Here is a 21,339-nt window from a genome sequence, read left to right as displayed (position 1 = left end):
GTTACACCCGTACTTAGCCTTCCTTACTTGTTTCGTTATAAGTTACTTACTCTTATACGAATGTATACATCCGAACCGATTTTCATTTGAAGTGTTTAAGTGTACTAAGTGATTCGAGGCGGAAGCTACTAGCAAACCACGCCTACTTACAAAGTATGTAGATGACTTATTTGCAGCAGAAGCATTAAATTTACAATAGAGGTGGAGAAAAATTGTCAACTACCGTACTTGGACACGTTATATATTACCTGGTACAGAAAACCCACAGCTTCCGGAAGACTAATTAACTTTTACTAAAAACATGAAAAAAGTACAATATTACATACCGCGAAAAGCTTCATAAGACGAGTACTTACAATAACCGGCAGAATGTATCACAAGAAGAATATTACTATCATCAAAAAACTCTAGAGAAAAATGAGTTTCCAAGTCGATCGGTCAATACACTGGTACGAAATTTCTATACCAGAGCGCGTAATGAACGCGAAACCGGCGAAGCAAATAAGAAAATATACAAAGCGATAACCTATGTCCCAAGAATAGCAGATAGGATCAAGAGATCGGATTTGTACGACAAAGAAAAGGACAAAATAGCGTTCACGTACAACACATTGCGGCGTATTTACAGCAATACAAAGGACAGAATTCCAAAGGATCCGAAATCCAACTTAATGTACAGAATCCCATGCAGTGGTGACGGGTCTGACTTATGCGAGAAAGTATATGTGAGGACAACCAAATTAATATTAAAGACAAGGGTTTCCGGCCATAGGTCCAATATTAAACTTAGAAACAACGCTTTGTAAAATAAAACGGCCCATTGTAAGGATACGGTCCACTATCTCGAATTTCAAAATGTTACTATACTAGACATAGCGAAACAATATAATAAGCGCTTCACCATGGAAATGCTCCATATTATGAACACATCTAACGACAAAAGAAATAATTCTAAAAGTGACATAGACCAATGCGCCTATACATACATATTGCTTAAGCAACAACCACACACAATGCGTTCAGAAATTATTCCGCTAGCAGCATATTTAAGATCACCAAATCATAATGTTGAATGTTGACCAGGGCCGTAGCTACCAAGGGGCAATCGGGGCAATGCTCCGGGGCCCCGGTCGATTAAAAGAAATAATGAAATTAAAACCTTCGATTTCTGTTCAATTAAATATTGTTATCTAATATTACGTAGAAAAATTTGCACGGACGAAAAACAGCATTTTACTAAAATTGGTACATATTCTTCAAATTTATTTCAAAGAAAAATGTATTAATTAATTTCCAGTCGATGAGTTGACATTTTGTTCAAAGCTCGGGGCAACACTGGTCGGCATTCGCATCAAACTTGTGCTTACGCATAATGGCACAGCAAAATAACAGACTGTCAGTTTAGTTCAAAGCTTTGTCAGCTTTGTTTACATAGTGATTCAGTTTGTGTCTAATCGTGTGGTAGATTAATCAAAATGAAATGTGCTTACCAGAGTGGTGCCGAAAAAAGACGGGACAAAAAAAGAAAAACGAAGAATCGGTCAAAAGCAACCTACAAATTACTTCGTGGTTGACAAAAATTGAAAAAAGTGGCACGGAAAATCAAGGTTTGTATATTATAAACTTCCGTTATGTATTTTATTATACACCCCATTTTTTGTGAAACTCTTTTGATATACCAAAAAATTTAATACATTTACAATGAAATTGTAGTTTCAATATTAGGGATTTTTTATTCGAGAGCTTTTTGCTGCCCGAAATTTTTTCTGCTAGCTTACAAACAAATTTCAATTGAAAAGCAACAACAAATTAGGCAACATAATTCTGCTTGGTTGTTCAATAGAAATTTTTTTCTATGCTAGCAGAAAAATTTCTAAAACAGGAAGCTGTCGAATAAAAATGCCCTATTGTTGGTAACAAAAGCCTGCAATGGAAATGGTTTTATTTATTCAGATTTACACGACAGAAAGGAATTTTCGGAAGTCGAAGTTCAAGAAATTCATGGCGGATTACCTGCTCGGAATAAGAACTCAAGTACGGATTTCGAATCAGTTAAATTTAAAAACACGTCTTCATGGCTTTTCATGCCAGAAATATAAAATAAATAAAATTTTGATAAAGGGGCCCCAATTATTGCTCTGCCCCGGGGCCCCTACGACTCACGCTACGGCCCTGATGACGACATACATATTTTTTTTTTATTGTTCGTATGCCTATATATTTGTTTTTTTTTCGGCATATTTTTCTTTACACTTGCGGTACCTTAAATTGTATACATTCTTGATGTTTATTTTTATACCTTTCATGAAAATGAAATGGTATATTAATTTCGTCACGAAACCGAAAATTGTAAGTCCTTAAAGGAAAATAGATAGACCCACCATTAAGTATACCGAAATAATCAGGTTGAAGAGCTGAGTTGTTTTAGCCATGTCCGTCTGTCTGTTTGTATGCAAACTAGTCCCTCAATTTTTGAAATATCTTGATAAAATTTGGTGAGCAGGTGTATTTGGGTGTCCGATTAGACATTTGTCGGAACCGACCGGATCGGACCACTATAGCATATATCCTCCATACAACCGATTTTTCAGAAAAAGAGGATTTTTGTAATATCTTACCCAATTTAACAGATTGAAGCTTCAAACTTCACCATATACTTTCGTATATTGAACATATTGTTGCCTGAAAAAATTTATGAGATCGGTCGTATATATAGTATATATATGGTGGTATATATAGTATATATATATAGTATATATATATAGTATATATATATATATTTTCGCAAATTTTAGCCCCATTTTAACAGCTAGAAGCTTCAAATTTCACCGAATATTTACTTATATAGCATATATTGTTGTCTGAAAAAATCATAGAGATCGGTTGTATATATAGTATATATCTCATACAACCGATTGTTCAGATAAGAAACTTTTCGCAATTTCTACCCCATTTTAACAGCTATAAGCTTCAAATTTCACCGATTGCTTACGTATATAGCATATATTGTTGTCTGAAAAAATCATAGAGATCGGTTGTATATATAGTATATATCTCATACAACCGATTGTTCAGATAAGAAACTTTTCGCAATTTCTACCCCATTTTAACAGCTATAAGCTTCAAATTTCACTGATTGCTTAGGTATATAGCATATATTGTTGTCTGAAAAAATCATAGAGATCGGTTCTATATATAGTATATATCTCATACAACCGATTGTTCAGATAAGAAACTTTTCGCAATTTCTACCCCATTTTAACAGCTAGAAGCTTCAAATTTCACCAACTGCTTAAGTATATAGCATATATTGATGTCTGAAGAAATCATTGAGATCGGTGATATACATAGTATATATCTCATACAACCGATTGTTCAGATAAGAAACTTTGCGCAATTTCTGCCCCGTTTTAACAGTTAGAAGCTTCAAATTTCACAAAATGCTTTCGTATATAGCATATATTGTTGTCTGAAAAAATCATAGAGATCGGTGGTATATATATTATATACTTCATATAAACTGTCATATTGACCCCTTTTTTACGGCTAGAAGCTTCAAGATTCATCAAATTTTCTTCAAATAGTTACGTTTACGTCATATATTTTTGAAATACGTGATTCGTAGCCATAGTTTTTACATGCAGACCACAAAAAACGTGAAGCTTTGCATCCTCACACAAAGTACCTACCCGTTTTTTATTTTATATTTATCTTAAAAATCTTTAAGGTATGTAGATCTGTTCACTATATATTTCTTATCTTATACATCCGATTATTCGGAGATTACGAACGGGATAAGATTATTGTTCAGCCCCATTCATGAAAAGTATGAAGTCTTCGGCACAGCCGAAGACAGTCCCGTTCTTACTTGTTTATTTTATATTTATCTTAAAAATCGTTTAGGTATGTAGACCTGTTCATTATATATTTCTTATCTTATACATCCGATTATTCGGAGATTACGAACGGCATAAGATTATTGTTCAGCCCCATTCATGAAAGGTATGAAGTCTTCGGCACAGCCGAAGACAGTCCCGTCCTTACTTGTTTTACTTTTGTTTTCGAACATATGGTTAGTCGATCAAGCATTATCACATGTGTAAGTTGTGTTTCGTTTATATGCACGTATACCTAGTTGCATAAATAATTTTTAATGACCATATATCCAAAATTAATGTTCCTGTTTATATATTTCTGTTTACCAACGACGAAATATCGACAATTAGGTTAGGTTAGGTAGTAGTGGCTGTCCCATGGGCACACATAGGCCGGTACCAGTTGGCCCGTTGTGGTACCACAGAAAGACACAATTAGCCCTCCTCTTCGAACCATTTCGAGGACTTGATAAAAGCTACCAAGTCCCTTATATCATGCTCTCAGACCTGGCAGAGATCGCTCAGGAAGGGAGCTCCCAGACAGCGTTGTCTGGGGCCACTTAACGCCGGGAAGTTGCAGATGAGGTGCATCACCGTTTCCTCTACCTTGTCTTCTTTACAACTTCTGCAGCATCGTCGGAAGGGCGATCATACCCTTTCAGCATGCCTTCCGATGTGGCAGTGCCCAGTCAGAACTCCTACAAGTGAGGAGATTTTGTCCCTGCTTAGGGTATAGACGTGACGGGATCTCTTAATATCCCATTTAGGGCAGGATTGCTTTGATATTCTACATCCCGTGGTTAGTAGCCATCTTTCGTTGGCTTGACTGTAGGTATACTATTTTATCATTAGCTTGCAAGTGGCAAAAGGCATACCTAGGCGTTCTTTGTCAGGAAAAATCTGTCTGGGCATACCCTGCCTAGCAAGTTCGTCTGCAGCGCTTTTTCCCTCTATGTCCCTGTGTCCCGGGACCCATGTGAGGTGTACACGGTTCTGTGGGGCCATCTCCTGAAGAGATCGGCAACAGTTTAGTGTCAATTGAATGAATAGGAACCAAGGGATTTTATTGCCTCTTGGCTATCGCTGCAAATAAAGATCGACAATTAAAAACCAATGCAATTTTAAACATTGTGTTTTATTTTACCTACGGCCGTTAAGCTCATAAAATTAACGCAACATAAAAGTATAAGGCTATAAAAATTACTAAAAGTGTTCAAACGGAGAGCATACCAAAAGAATGGAAACACCTATAAGGTGTACCAAACCATCAAACGCAAATATAATACGCTGACCAACAAGTACAACAAACGATACCAGCAAAAACACAACAAATCGTAGGAGAGAATATACTATTTCAACCTTATTGAAAAAGTTAAATCCACATTTTATTTTAAAATAAAAGAAATTGAAAATTGTTTAAAAGTTAAATTTATTTTTTTGTATAGGTATGTACATACTATCCCCAGTTTTATAAGATACAGTTTTCTCGCACCAAAGTACACTTTCTCATGGAACTTCCCTTCAGTATTTTATTCCAAAACGCCCTATATGAGTGTAAATTCAATATATTTTGACGTTCTATGAGACGTTTATGAAATAAATCTGAAATGGAGGGTTTAGTCGAGATAGAGTAATAATTCACCCACGACACTGAGCAATCAGTCCTCCTATGAAACTGCCAATGTTTGCTTCAGTTACATTTACATATAGATTCGGCTTTTTACACATTCCAGGGTTACCCTAGGTTCATTTTCCTACATGACGATTTTCCCTTATTTTGTCTCCAAAGCTCTCAGCTGAGTATGTAATGTTCGTTTACACCCGGTCTTAGCCTTCCTTATTTGTTTTGTTATAACTTTAAGTGTAGACTTCTCCTATTTCAAATCAAAACCCAGTTCCCACTCACTTTCAGGAAGACCTTTATAATATAGTGTTGTGAATTAGCTTAGTGAATGACCCTTCTTCATATATTTAATGCAACCCTGAATATATCATTAAATGTCAAATAAAGAACATGTCCTCACTTCCGTTAGAATTACAATTATGCTTACACGCCTTTAATTTATCTATTGTGCAAATCGGTTTGTATCTTTAAAATCAACATATAGTATATTTAAACAAAATTTGGTTTGATCATATGTCCAAAATGCTTCAGACTTAGGCTCAAATTTTTACCGTGTGCCTGCCAAAATCTCAAACCACTTATTGATAAAAAGTGGCCGCCATGGTGTGGTGGGAACGTGCTTCGCATACCATACCTAAGGTCCTGAGTTCAAATGCCGACCAAAGCAACATCAAAAATTCAGAACACGTTTTTCAATTGGAAAAAAATATGTCCAAGCGCGGTCGCCCCTCCGCAGCGATTTGGCATACACTCCAAGCGTATTTCTACTTTACTACAGCTTTTCAGTGAAAATGAATCTGTTCCGTTTGGAATTGGCATACAACAAATAGGTTTCATCTGCAAATTTGTAGCGAAAATCAAAAGAGAGCAAAGATCAAATTCGAAGATAAGTTCGGCCAAATCTCTTTCCTTGTATAGCGAGAAGGCTAGCAATATTTCACTAGTGGTTTCGTTATAAGTTACCTAATCTTATCTGAATGTATACATCCGAACCGATTTTCATTTAAACTGTTTATTTGTGTGTATTCCTGCTATGAAAAGCTTTTCAGTGAAAATGCATCTTCCTGGCATCAGCTTCCGTTTGGAATCGGCATAAAGCATATACATAGCTCCCGTCTGCCAATCTGTTGGGAAAATCAAAAGGGAGCAAGAGGCAAACTCGAAGGGAGGTTAGGTTAGGTTGAACTGGCCGGTCCATGAGGACCTCACATAGACTGAATAAGTCCGTAGTGTTACCAGAAGTTTGTTTTAACGACCAAACTGAAAAACCTTATCAAAAACCAGGACCTATGTTATAAAATAACTCCGTCCTCTTGGCAAATACTAGCAGCTTCCTAGGATTTAAGCCACTTGCTGCTTCTAGATCTGACAGCTGTATCACTCCTAATAGCTGGAATCTTAGCCTGGCAAGCGCAGGATAAGAGCACAGTGATAGCAGGCATGTGACGGCAGAAGGCAGTGTCCAGTCAGAATAGCCGTCATGACTCTACAGTCCTCTCTTTTTAATGATAGAAGCAACTTTGTTAGTCTAAGGTTGAAAGACCTACACATAATCTTCGACACTTTCCAGCCCCGCGCTTGAACCCACGCTTTTCCCGCTTGGTCGATGAAGTGCACCTCTCGTCTTCGCTTAATTGGGACGTCTACGGAGCAAGCTTCAAGGGATGCGCCCTTTTTAGTTAGTTCGTCCGCTATTTCATTCCCATCTATTCCCATATGCCCTGGGGCCCAATATAGATGTATGCTTTTCCATGTTCAGATTCTCTCCAGAGACTGCTTACACTCTAACACGCATTTAGATGCTGTGCTATGCGAGATTATCGCCTTAATTGCTGCTTGATTGTCAATATAAAAGTTAACACGGTTGCAGCTTAAGCTATTCTCTTCCGGGGTTTCTACCGCTTTGGTTACGTCTAATATTTCCGCTTGGAAAACGCTACAGTAATCCGGAAGCCTGTAGGATCTGTTTATTTCCGGATCAGCACAGTATAACGCAGACCCTACTCCTTCCACTACTTTGCAACGAAGGGAAGTTCGGCCTAAATCTTCGTGGAGATAAATCGCGCCAAAGCACTAATTATTATTTTTTTTTTATTTAATTTTTTATGGTTAATGTGTCAAGCGTAATACAAATTCTAAATCAGTTAAACAAATAGCTACCAAAATAACAAATTCAAGGTTGTTATGTTTATTCTAGCAAAATGAAATTAGCGTGTATTTGGTAAAATATTTTGTTATTCTTTTTCAAATGAAAATTTAATTATACTTGATTGCTTGTTTCTATATTTGTACAGCTGAATTGTGGTATTAAGTTCGATTCCCGGCCGATGCATGCAATGGCGGCTACGTTTTTTGTGATTTTTACTTTATGCAGGATACTAAGTAATATATTCTGGTTAATTCTATTTTTTCGATTTGATCTCTTTTTAGTTCGTATTGTCGAGTTTCGGAGTTCACCAGAGTCGAAATATTTACTACTTTTTTGACGCTTGGCCATTCAAATGGGTTTAGCCTACAAAAAAACGACAGTTATTTACTTCTATTATTGAAGAGTCCAGGGAAACTTATATCGCTCTGCACTTGGTCCTTGCGCTGCTTCTTGGAAAATTCTGATTAAAATATCTTCTGAAGTATTTTCTTCCATTCGCACAACATGGTGCAGCCAACGTAGCCGCGTTTTGATTTGTAAAGCTCCTCCTCTCCATCATTGCATTTTCTCTGAAACTCTCGGGCGAATATTCTAGCCTTAGCGAAAGCCGTAGAAATTCTGGAGGAAGTGGGCTTAGCCTGCAGTTGCGTCGATATACTGATAGTCAGGCGGCGACGAAGGTAATCATCTCACACAGTACTACATCAAAAAATGTCCTGGAAAGCAAAGAGGGTTAGGGGTCTTAGAATAGAACCCGCGGCAGATATGCCTATCGTAAGAGGCGACTAAAATACCAAACTGATTCAAGGGGTTGTGTAGCGCAACTCATTCAAGGGGTTGTCAGCGTAATATATAGCTTCTCCAACCCAATTAACAACCTCATTTACCCGTAGCGTAGGCTCTGGCCACTCCAAGTTCCTTATGGGGTGGGAGGGCGGTATGGCCTAGAAGATTTCATGTGGACATACCAAATCGTCCCCAAGATGGTCGGGCTAGTACCTTAGCGGTGCTTGTTACCGGAACGTACCATATCTGTATCCGACAAGGGATCATTAACATCGATAACACTCCCCAGGGCCTTCAACAACAACAACAGCAACAGCACTTCGCTCAGGCCGGACCATCTATATCGGGATCCCGGCCATAAAGGGATAGAAGGTAACGAAAAGGCTACTGAGTTGGCAAAGGAGGGCACACATCTCAATCAATCTACTTAATAATATAACGAGACATATGATCCATCAAGCAGGAAAGGCATGGGCAGATCATCTTATAAGTTAGGCCTCGTCAGTAACAGCAGATTTAAGAAGAGCGAGCTGCAGGAAGAAACATTTGAGCACGTTCTGTGTTCGTGTCATGCCAAGTCAAAGCTTCGGCTACTAGGGGCGGCAAAGTCGCCAGATTTCGAGGCAGCTATTTTTAACTTACACAGTTTTAAATTACATAAGTTCTGTTACCTGATTGGGAGGTTTCCGTTTGGTCGCCAAGCAAATTCTTGTAACACATTCTATGTCCATGTGAGGTGTGAAGCAATGCTTTATTTTTATTAATATAAATATTAACAGAAATTATTCAAAAGAAAATATTATATGTATGTATGTAGGTATATTGAGGATGTAAAATTGAATAATTATTTAAAATTTTTGAAAATTAAAAAATCAATATTGAAAATTAAAATATTGATAAAACATATTAAAATTACAAAATTCAAAGTAACTTAAACACAAATTTAAATAAAAACAAGTAAGGAAGGCTAAGTTCGGGTGTAACCGAACATTACATACTCAGCTGCGTGCTTTGAAGACAAAATAAGGGAAAATCACCATATAGGAAAATGAACCTAGCGTAACCCTGGAATGTGTTTGTATGACATGTGTATCAAATGAAAGGTAGTAAAGAGTACTTTAAAAGGGAGTGGCCATAGATCTATAGGTGGACGCCATTTCGGGATATCGCCATAAAGGTGGACTAGGGGTAACTCTAGAATGCCTTTGTACGATATGGGTACCAAATTAAAGGTGTTAGTGATTATTTAAAAGGGAGTGGGCCTTAGTTCCATAGGTGGATGCCTTGTCGAGATATCGCCATAAAGGTACACCAGGGGAGACTAGAATGTGTTGGTACGATATGGGTATCAAATGAAAGGTATTAACGAGTATTTTAAAAGGAGTGGGCCTTGGTTCTATAGGTGAACACCTTTTCGAGATATCGCCATAAAGGTGGACCAGGGGTGACTCTATAATGTGTTTGTACGATATGAGTATCAAATTAAAGATATTAATGAAGGTTTTGAAAGGGAGTGGCTCTTAGTTGTATATGTGAAGGCGCCAATGAACCAATCCAATCACCATGTTTCATCCCTTTTTTCGTATTTGGTATGGAATTGTGGCATTTTTTCATTTTTCGATATCGAAAAAGTCGGCGGGGTCATAGTCATATTTCGCCCATTTTTAACAGCAAGATAAATTGAGTTCACATAAGTACGTGAACTAAGTTTAGTAAAGATATATCAATTTTTGCTCAAGTTATCGTGTTAACGGCCGAGCGGAAGATCAGACGGTGGACTTTGTATAAAAACTGGGCGTGGCTTCTACCGATTTCACCCATTTTCTGCGAAAACTGTTATCGTCGTAGAAGCCTTGCCCTTACCAAATTTCATAAGGATTGGTAAATTTTTGTTCGACTTATGGTATTAAAAGTATTCTAGACAAATTAAATGAAAAAGGCGGAGCCACGCCCATTTTGAAAATTTCTTTTATTTTTGTATTTTGGTGCACCATATCATTACTGGAGTTGAATGTTGATATAATTTACTTATATACTGTAAACATATTGAATTTTTCTTAAAATATGACTACACAAATTTTTTTTTTTCATCCGATTTTGCTAATTTTTATTAGGCACACATACAGTAATATGAGTAATCTTCCTGCCAAATTTCATCATGATATCTTCAACGCCTGCCAAATTACAGCTTGCAAAACTTTGAAATTACTTTCTTTTAAAAGTGTTGTCGTTTCGGGGTTTTTTTTGGGACTATTCCGGGAACATTTGGAGCCCTTCCGGGGCATTTCTGGATGATTTTCGGGATCCGTCCGCGATATCGTCGCCGTCATTTCGTGGCTTTTTCTGGATAGTTTCATGATCATTTGGGGATCCTATCAGGTTATCAGCTCATTTAGATATTTTTTACTCAATTACAAAAATAAAATGCATTAGACAGGAAAAAAATTTTAGACAGATAACTTGATAAGCAGGCTAACGTTCTCCTTGCGGACGGGGAAAATTTGGATGTTTGGATGTTTGTATGACCATACGTTTGTTTTTGTGCCTCAATCATGCAAGAACCGGTGGACGGATTTGGATGAAATTGGGCACACATGTAGCCAATAGTCTAGAAGGGACTACTGGCTATATATTTTTCAAAAGGGGGTGGTCTCCGCCACCTAGGAACAGTTATAATTTAATTATTATATTTTTTCGTCTTTGTGACTGAATCACGCCAGAACGGCTACAGGAATTTTGATGAAATTTGGGACACAGATAGACAATAGTATACTGGCGAAATTTTTTCGAAAATGGAAAGGGGGTGGGGGTCTCACGACCCTTCGAACAATTACTTTTTAATAATTTTTACACATTATAACTTTACGTTTACTGCCTTCACCAATATTACAAGCTCAATAGGTCAAATAAGTCGAGGGTTTACAAAGTGAGCAGTGACACCCTCCGCCTCCTTACCCCCCTTCCCCTCTCCCACTCTGGCGCAAAATCTATAAATTGTTATAACTCAATATAAATGTTCTTCTAAATCAACAATTTTTGGTATCTAGCTCATACAGATCGAGATCTAAACAGTTTTGGAAAAACGATCGGTGGTGCTCTCCGTCTCCTCCCGGCATCCTCCCTCCTTCAATTGCTTTTATTAGCACGCTTTTATTAGCTTTACCGGTATGTTTGTTTGTAACTCTTCATTCGCTTCAACGTGCCTGCTGCCTTATTAACATGCTTTTATTATTAATTAGTTTCACCTTATTAGTAATCCCGTCAGGGTCATATCGAGACCCTTCCGGGACCAATTATGGACTATTTCGGTATGATTTGGGACCCCTTCCGTCATCATTTCTGTCCGGAATTCCGTCGGGGCAATTTCGGGAATATTTTTGAACTATTTCGGGATCATTGGCGTACCCTTCAGAGTTCAATTCTGGATGGTTTTCGGAATCCGTCGGGGTCATATCGGAGCTTTTTCGGGACTATTCCGGGATCATTTGGCGATCCTTCCGAGATAATTTCGGGACTATATCGGTATCATTTGGGAACCCTTCCGTCATCATTTCTGTCCGGCATCCCGTCGGGGCAATTTCGGGAATATTTATGGACTATTTCGGGATCATTTGCGTACTCTTCAGAGATCAATTCTGGATGGTTTTCGGGATCCGTCGGGGTCATATCGGGACTATTTCGGTATATTTTTGGGACCCTTCCGGTATCATTTCTGCGTAGATTTGGGATCCGTCCGGCATCCCGTCGGGGTAATTTCAAGACTTTTTCTGGACTATGTCAGGGTCATTTCGGGATCCGTCCGTCTTCCCGTCGGGATTATTTCGGGACTTTTTCGGGAGTATTCCCGGGTCATTTCTGGATGGTTTTCGGGATCCCGTCGGAGTTATTTCGGGACTATTTCCAGATCATTTTGGGACTCTTCCGGCATTATTTCTAGATGATTTTTGGGATCCGTCCGGGTACCCGTCAGGGCAATTGCGGGATTTTCGGGACTATTTCGGGATCATTTTGGAACACTTACGGGATCATTTCTGGATAGTTTTCGGAATCCGTCCTCGATCCCGTAGCGGTTATTTCGGCAATTTTATGGGATCATTTCTGCATGGTTTTCGGGATCCCGTCAGGATTATTTCCGGACTATATCGGGATCATTTGGAATAAATTTCGGGATCAATCTGTGAACCCGTCAGGGTAATTTCGGGATCATTTGGGGACTCTGTAAGGATTATATCTGGATGGTTTCTGGGATCCGTCCGGGATTATTTCGCGATAATTTGGGGATCCTTTCGGGACCATTTCTGAATGGTTTTTGAGATCCCGTGGGGGTTATTTCGGGCCTATTTCGGGATAATTTGGGGACTCTTCCGGTATAATTTCTGGATGATTTTCGGGATCGGTCCGGGTACCCGTCAGGGTCATTTCGGGACTATTGCGGGATTATTTTGGGACCATTCCGGCATCATTTATGTGATCAGTCTGAGATCCCGGCAGGGTCATTTCGGGATCATTTGGGCACTCTTTAAGGATCATATCTGGATGGTTTCTGGGATCCGTCCGGGATTATTTTGGGATAATTTGGGGATACTTTCGGGATCATTTCTGGATGGTTTTCGGGATCCCGTAAGGGTTATTTCGGGATAATTTCGGGTCTCTTCCGGTATAATTTCTGGATGATTTTCGGGATCGGTCCGGGCACCCGTCAGGGTCATTTCGGGACTTTTTCGGGACTATTGCGGGATCATTTTGGGACCATTCCGGCATCATTTCTGGATAGTTTTCTGGATCCGTCCGGGATCCCGTCGGGATTATTTCGGGACTTTTTCGGGAGCATTCCGGGGTCATTTGGGGATCCTTCCGGGTTAATTTATGGATGATTTTCGGGATCACGTCAGGGTTATTTCGGTACTATTTCGGGATCATTTGGGGACTCTTCCGGTATAATTTCTGGATGATTTTCGGGATCCCTCCAGGTACACATCAGGGTCATTTCGGGACTTTTGCGGGAGTATTCCGTGGTCATTTGGGGATCCTTCCTTGTTAATATATTAATGGTTTTCGGGATCCCGTCAGGGTTCTTTCGGTACTATTTCGGGATCATTTGGGGAATCTTCTGGTATAATTTCTGGATGATTTTCGGAATCAGGGTAATTTCGGGACTATTTCGAAATCATTTTGGGACCCTTGCGGAATCATTTCCGAATAGTTTTCGGGATCCGTCCGGGTCATTAAAGGAATTTTTTGGCTCTATTTCGTAATCATTTGGGGACCCTTCAGCGATCCTGTCTGGACGGTTTACGGAATCCCGTCGGGGTCATTTCGTGATTTTTTCTGGATTATTTCGGGATCATTTGGAGAGTTTGCCGGCACCAGTTCTGCAGGGCTTCCGGGATCAATCTGGGATCCCGTCAGAGTCATTTCGGGATCATTTGGGGACTCATTAAAGATCATATCTGGGATCCATCCGGGATTATTTCGGGATAATTTGGCGATCCTTTCCCGATCATTTCTGGATGGTTTTCGGAAGCCGTTCGGGATCCCGGGGCTATTTCGTGACTTTTTCTGGACTATTTCAAGATCATTTGGGACCCTTCTGAGATCATTTCAGGAGCCGCCCGCGATCCCGTCCGGGTCATTTCGGAACATTTTTGGCACTATTTCTGGATCATTTGGGATCCTGTATCATTTCTGGATGGCTTTCGGGATCCCGATAGGGTTATTTCGGCACTTTTTCGGGAACATTTGGGGTTCTTCCGGCATCATTTCTGGATTGTTTTCGGGATCCGTCCTGGATTCCGTCAGGGTCATTTCGGGATCATTTGGAGACCCTTCCGGGATCACTTAAGGACTCTTCGGAACCGGTAGCTCAGCACACATGCCTTTTAAAATTATGAGCTTTTATGGCCATGGATTCGTTGCAAATTATTCTAATTAAAATTCGGTATGTTTTATCTGTAATATCTAACATAGCTTTTTCGTTCTGTGTATTTTTGATTTTTTTAAACAATCCGGTAACGAACTTTAATAACTATAATTACACTTTTTGTAAAATTTTAACCAACTAAATACCCGAAAAAGCAGCACTATTTTCATCTAAAAAAATCTCTTTGGTTTGAGCTAATTGTAGTTTCACTCCTTTATTCTATGAATAGTAATTCATTCACCCCTGTCATATCAATTAATTTAACTTAAAAACAAAACGTATTTTTTTAATTCGAAAAAACTGTATTCACCTAAGCGTGCCTTTCAGGTTATCAGCTTATTTATTTATTTTTTGACTCTATTATAAAAATAAAATACATTGACAAAAATAATTTAAACAGATAACTTGATAAGCAGGCTAACATGAATAGCCCATATATTTTATTATCTCTTGCGGACGGGGCCGCGGGTAAAGGCTAGTAATAAATATAAGGACAGTATAAGGTAAAGAATATTGATAAAAACAACAATTTTGGGTTAATACCACATAGAATAGGAAATAGTATAGGACCAATACAAATAAGGAAATAATAATCCATAAGAATAGACTTAAACCAATATAAATTCTATCTAGTAACAAAACCAAAAACTCCAATGTAAGCACTCCACCTTACTCATAATAATAAATATACAAACATAAAAAAAAAAAAAAACACAAAATAGCATGATAAGAGAAAATATAAATAACAAAAGTCAGCATATTAAAAATAAATGTAAACTAATGTAAACAAACAAAAACGGCATAAATAAACTCACCACTGTCGATATCAAATTACCACTATGCAATAAATTATAATAGAAATCAAAAGCAATTAAAATCTTTTTCCTAACTCAAGCAAAACTCAAGTGGGTCAATAAGTCTCTGAAATAGTCATATACAATTGTCTCCAATTGTATATGCCTTTTTTAAAAAAGGATGGTGTAGCATTATGCATGGTGCCCTCTTATGTCAATACGATTGTAGCATTTTGCATCATACTCTCCTACGCCAATGCACTTTTTATGCAGACCACACAAAGTCATATTGCATTCATATTACAATATCAATCTAAATACATTATGGTTACCCCAACACAGCGGGAGTTCAACATCACATACAAATGCCGACAGCAAGACCTATATCTGGTTACATTTAACTGGCGCATTGACCAATTCGTTAATAGCGTGACCGAGCGTCAATGACAATTTGTCAAAGCGCCTGCCAAAATATGTATACTGTTACAAATGTCTAAAATTAGGTCGAACTAATTACTAACACAGAATGTAAATGTTAGCAATGTAGATACCTTTAGTGTATTATTGTTAGTGTAATAGTGATAATTTTGTATAAAAAGAAAGGCATTTCTCTAATAAGGCAATGACTATTTTGCGCTACACATAAGCGGACCGATTTTCATTTAGCCAGATATTACAATATCACACAGCCATTCTCAATTCAATAGCACAAATTAACTGTGCAAATATATAAACAAACGACAATCTGTTGAGAGATATCACTTAGCCTTTCTCAATTCAATACACAATTAAACTGTGCAAATATAAACAAGTCTCATGGAAATTTTCTGTTGAAAAAGCCAAATATTTACGTTGTGCCCATTTCTTGAAATCTAGAAGTTTCTACTTATTGTGCACATATCACATAGCCCTTCTCAATTCAATAGCACAAATTAACTGTGCAAATATATAAACAAATAACATGTGCAAATATATAAACAAATAACATGGAAATTTTCTGTTGAAAAAGCCAAATATATCAAAATATTTACGTTGTGCCCATTTCCTGAATTCTAGAAGTTTCTGCTTATTTTTTATTCACATAATCCACTTATGTATAAATAGCGCTCACAAAACGTATCTTGATTTACTTAATATTTAACAAGCGTTTGAAAAATACTTAAATTATAATATAGGAATATAAAACAAACCAAAAGGAAGTTTTATTCAATCACCGCGACTTTTCAGCTCAAAAAAATCTATTAAATTTAAATTAAAATGATTTTTCGAAATTATCTCGTGCTCCTGTTGGTGGTGCTTATTTGTATTTTAACCTTCACGAGTGCGGAACCTACCGCTGAACCATATATCTTGGCAATATATGAACGATTAATGTATATTTGCCTTGGCTCATTGATCAAATGGGATTTAGTAATTACAGATTCAGAATGCGTGAGGGGAAATCTAGCTAAATTGATGTATGTTGAAGCTGACAGATATATAAGGGGCGGGAGGTGTCGCCAAGCGGTTAGTTTAGATTATCAATATTGGAGTGAACGCGATCATTGTTATAAGGATATGGATATAGGACTAATTACTGTGGAAAAGTATAAGCCACGTGTTGGAATACATCCAATAAAACTTTGCAGTACTACATTAACACCGGGCAATGAAATGAATGTTATTGGATTTGATCCTAGTATCATTTGTTCTGTTGATAAAATAATAGAGAGGAGCCATTGTGAACGTTTTTTCGATAGGCAAAAGAAAAGTTTTAAAAAACAATGATTTGTACTGAAAAAAGCAGCTTGGCAGATCCTGGAACACCGGGCGTTGTGGAGGGAACTCTTTGTGCTGTTGCGGGATCATTTGGTGGTTCAATATTTTATACAGATTTATCTGATGGAAGTGAAGCTCATAAGTATGTAAAAGAAACTTATAATTTAGAATTTTAATTCCTCATAAATGTTGTTATACATGAAATGCCGTCATAAATGTATGTAATACTTCTAAATTAATAGTGCAGAGAGAGTACACTCCCAAACATCAGAGTGCTGCCATATTTTTGTTAAAATGTTTTCGTTTTTCGTTTCCACGAGGAAATGTACCTAAATTATAGTTCTTAATTGTAAAACTTAAGCTGCTACAATGAAATGCTTCGTGAATTAAAAACTCATTGCGCACATATTGTTGTAGCAATATGGGAGTATTACATGCATATATGACTGCTGAGTGGAACATCGGCCTATCTCCGCTGAAAGTTCCATTCCACAATTTTTTGTTTCAATGCCCCAGCTCACGTCAAAATATTTTAAATTGGGCGTTTTCCAAACGGTGGCTGAGATAGGGTGAAATTCCACTCCGCAGTCGAAATGGCGATATTTTTATGTATTATTTACAAAGAAATGTTATTACTGTAATTTAATAAAAAAAATTTGTTTATATTCATTGAAAGTTTGATAAATAAAATTGTTATTTTCTTTACTGACTTAAAACAAACTCATTGTAAATTTATTTCTATTTCACCAATTATGGGTTGAAAAAAAAATGGATCCTCTTCTCTTAAAACTCATTGAAATATTTATCGCTTTTTATAATATTAGACATGGTAAAATTGACATACTTTCCAACCGGTCCCTATTGGATGAATCGCTGCCAGGCGATATTTTCGGCTGTATTTGAACGGAGCCTTCCCCATACCGGACCGCTTCGGAAAGTAATGATGGCCTTACCACAGCAAGGGGCGCTGTTGTGGCGAACGGGTTTTATCCCCACTTTTAACATTAGACCGCTGAGACTGCCTTGTTGGCAGGTGGATGAACTCAAAAACTTCTAAAGTAAGTAAGGATGAGAAGTAAAAAGCTATGGCGTCGCAAGCACGGGAGGAAGAAATCGCTAGGACGATGATTCGGACGCGGATAGCGATGATAGTATGTAGTCAGTGCGCTCGATAGAGGAGCAGTCTACCAGCCCGGACAAAGAACTAACGTCAATCCAACCAACGACGAGAGAGATCGCTTGGCATGGGCCAGAGAGACAGTGAAACAATGTCGAAGACAGTTCACTGACAAAAACTTTGTTTCCAGAAATCCTCAGTTTTGCAACCGCATCGAAGAGGAAGGACCCCGAGAGGCAAGGGGCAGCGATCGGCAGATCCTGCCAATCCTGCGTTTAAGAGGCAGGAGAGGGAGGGCAAACGCCTCAGTCCCGGAACCAGGAAACAAACTAGCCGGAATGACAGGAACCAAACCTCAAATTCTGCAAAGCGGAGAGAAGAGGTAAGTTCTAGAAAGCCATGTACCCTAAAAGCTGTAGTACAGGAAGAGGAAATAAGAAATAAAGACTTAAATGCTATTAAGCTAAATGGAGGTAACGACCAGACTCCAGCTTATTCGGTGATACTAAAGGGAGCTAACGATGAAACTCCGGTTTTCACCGAGAAGAAGATGAACGAAGTTGCAAAGCAGGTCTTGACTGTGGCACTACTAGATTGCAACAACCCCAACGGGCTGGTGTCAACTGAAAGCTGGAGATCCGTAGAAGGAGACCTGATTAGTATCATAATCAAAATGAAGCATAATGAACCAAGTAAACCGCTACCATCCTTCGAAACAGCTGGATGGCACAATGGGGTTAAACTGATGACCTGCACCAATAGGGTAGCTCCAGACCTTCAAAAATAAGAAGGCGCAAGGTTAAAGGTGGTTGATAGAGCGCTGAACCTCACGATACCAAAGGCCAATGTTTGGATTCCCGAGTGGTAAAGGCGGACGACACGCTTTACATGCTGCAGCGTCAAAACCCGAATATACCAACACGCGATTGGAACGACCCGTGGAGGGAGGCCAGTACTTCACCCTCAAATTAAAACGGAATCGGAGGATGTGTTGCACTCGCAGCTTGGGAAAATGTCCTGGGGCATGGTAGTATTTAGAACCTTGAAGTAGGGGTAAATAACAGATAGGCCAGTGGTGGAGGTGCACAAACAGATCAATGGTGCTGAGAATTTTAAGAATAACCACAATATGCCAAATGCAAGATAGATAGAAAAGGACCTCGATGACCTAGAAGCAGCAGGAAATGACACGGGTATAAGCGTAGAAGCAGAGTTGTTGGAATTGGACTAAAAGCTCAATAATGCTGCGAGTCTAGCAAAGACGCTTCGAGCAGAGGAGGGAGAAACGTACCTACAGACTCTGGAAACAGCGAATTTGGAGAGATCAATGAAGATAAATCTCCGACACAGTAAAGTGGCGTTGAGCGAGCTCCTCCTGATACTTGAGCAGGGTTCGTTTGATGTGGTGTTGATACAGGAGCCATGGCTCTCATCTGGAGGAAAGTTTTCTAAACTCAGCGCTCGCGGATTCAGTGTTTATTACACAAAACCGAACAGCAGGGAAGATCTGCAGTCATGATTACAAAATACCCATACTCGTGTATTCTATCTAACTTCTGCGCCGAAGACCTAGAAATGGTAGCAATAGAGGGGGAAAAGATCCGTCCCTTAGCCCAACCATAAAAGTTCAAAAGGCTGGTGCATCAAGAAGGGTGCAGAGGACGGCTGGTCATACGTGCGGATGCGAATGCGCATCACAGCGTATTGGGAAGAGACGATATTAACGGTAGAGTTGAATCCCTTTTTTTATATACTACAGATTAGTCTACAGGTTGCTAACAGGAGTAGCGTTCCTACATATGTTGGGCCAACGTCAAACAATATGATTGATAACACATTGAGCTGTGAGCACTATATATCGGGTATGAATAGAGGGCCCTTGACAGGGCATCCTTCTCAGACCATGCATTATCAGCTTCAGCATAGAGAAAATTTCAGAAATGTATATAAAGAAGACCTGGACAGCCTAAAGATGTTACCACCGTTGAGGAGTTGGAGGAGAAGATTCAAAGGAAAGCAAAGCCACCATGGTGGATGAAGGAGTTGATTCTTTTTAGAGGGCATGTAAAAGAGATTCTTAAATTGGCAGAAGTTGCGGAAAATGAAGAGTGTTGGGACGAATATTGATCTGTTGAGGGAGAAACCACCCAAGAGGATTTCATGGAAAAATTTCTGTGCGGACTTAGAATGCTTCAGCGAAACGGCGAGAATGAGGAAAGTCATGTCCAAGGGGGATGCGGCCCATTTCCATAAGCCCTATGACGAAATCCGGCACGCTTCCCAAGGCAGCCGGTTCTGCGTACACGAGCGACTCGGGATTTTTTTCCCGACAAAGGGCTGTCATTTCAGTGTAACCCGATTTAATTTGCTGCGGCCCTCTCACAAATTGTCATCCTCGCAGCAGTTCCTTGAAGCTGGACTGCTCCATACCCTCCTGCACCGGGAAGGTATCGAACCTAACCCCAGGCTGTGGTTCTGCTGCATATGTCGGAAAAGGATTTATCTTAGACGGTCATACTCTTGTCAGTGTGTCACGTGTAAAAGATGGTTGCATCGTTCGGGCTCTTCTGGGTTAGAACTCAACGTTCGTCGCCCCAAAACTTCTATAAAGCGTTTGTGGTTTTCTGCTGTTCACGTCCAAGGACGTCCCGCGGTTCACTCTCAAACGTACCTCCGCCACCTTCTAGCAGCGACGCTGCTCAGCAGTCCACATCAACCGTGCGCTGTTGCTCACGGCTAAAGTCACTTCCACCTATTGCGGTCGCTACAACCCATCACTATAATCTACGTAGCAGGGATAGTAGCAATGCCTAGCACCAGCTTTTGCCCCCGTCCCTCCCCTCCCTCTCTGACACTCGTACTCGCGTAAGAAGGAGTCATCAAGTCCTCGTCCCCCACACCGTGTGTTCCGTATGCAGGCCCAGAGTGTTTGCGATCGCGACATCTGTCCAATGTGCCTTGTCCTATGCCAACTTCATAAGATGCTCTGGGCTTACAAACGGAAATCGTCCGACCGGCACATTCGTTGCAACTTGCTGCCAAACCACTAGTACCAACTTACTGACACCAGGTACACCAGCAGCAATCTTTGACTCCCAGAGTGACGACTGCCCCCCTATGCACTTCAGAATTCTGCAACTTAATTGTAACGGTTTAACAGGCAAGATCGCGGATTTAGTTGACTACATGAATAAAAATAATATCCGTATTGCGGATTCATAGGCAAGATCGAACAAGGGGTAATGGTGGTGGCTTTGTTATCACTTATCACACCGTACAGTATAATCTATTTCAACCTAACATCAGCCGCAGGGAT

The sequence above is a fragment of the Eurosta solidaginis genome, unplaced genomic scaffold (assembly GCF_040869045.1).
Source record: "Eurosta solidaginis isolate ZX-2024a unplaced genomic scaffold, ASM4086904v1 ctg00001046.1, whole genome shotgun sequence".
Classification (NCBI taxonomy): domain Eukaryota; kingdom Metazoa; phylum Arthropoda; class Insecta; order Diptera; family Tephritidae; genus Eurosta; species Eurosta solidaginis.
Note: the sequence above shows the minus strand (reverse complement) of the source record.